This window comes from Mycetomoellerius zeteki, unplaced genomic scaffold (genome assembly GCF_001594055.1).
Source record: "Mycetomoellerius zeteki isolate Tzet28-1 unplaced genomic scaffold, Tzet1.0 scaffold62, whole genome shotgun sequence".
Classification (NCBI taxonomy): Eukaryota; Metazoa; Arthropoda; class Insecta; order Hymenoptera; family Formicidae; genus Mycetomoellerius; species Mycetomoellerius zeteki.
In genome coordinates, this window is record NW_017257632.1 from 3,744,482 (window position 1) to 3,745,434 (window position 953).

The following is a 953-nucleotide window of genomic DNA, read 5'->3' on the forward strand; positions in this document are numbered from 1 at the left end:
GCCGAAACAAGCGACTACCAGCGCGAGATCTGATTGGCTGCCCTTTTTCCACTTTCTGCTTTTCTGCCTAGGTCTGAATCCACCCTTAAAATATAATGGCCCTACAATTAAGCCTTGTGTTCACGATGCTAGAAATTGGTCCGAGATCTCGGAGAGAGAAAGAATTAACCAATCACATTTAAATAATTTAGTCACATGATCAATGCGATTGGTCAATTCTTTCTTCATCCGAGATCTCGGACGGATTTCTAGCATCGTGGACACTGGGCTTTAGACCCCTTTTACACCGAGCACTTGAAGCGCGTTAACTAGTAACTTTCTATTAAATTATTTTAATTTTAGCAATGTATTTAAAGAATGATATATTAAATTGGTAGAATATGCATCAAAACGATTAATTAAATACACATATCATGTATATGTTTACACGTTTCGCCGAAATTAAGATAATTCAATAGAAAGTTACTAGTCAGTATCTGTTACAAGTGCACGATGTAAACTAGGCATAAGTGTCCCATAGAGCCGTAATCGTAATCCTATGAAATTTCCATAAAAGTTACTAGCATTACTAGTAATGCTAGTAACTGAAAATGTTTTTCCTAATTTTATCTATTTGACTAAATTTGATGGTTTAATTAAAACTTTTGTTATAATAAAAATATTCTGTAGTTTTCTTATAAAATAAAATAAAAATGAACAATATAATCTGTTAAATAAAAAATATTACTACTTACACGTCCGTATTTTGCGGCTCCATGGGCCAGTTTCACCAACGCCGATTAAGCTAAATCGTGGCTAACTGTCAACCGTAATTGGTCAATTCTTTTAAACAGTAAATGCGATTAGTCAGTTAACGGTCGATTAAATTAACTGGCGTTGATGAAACTGGCCCCATGGGACACAACCTTGCTTTCCAACAAAGACAGTCAGACACTGTGTAACACAGTGAGTCG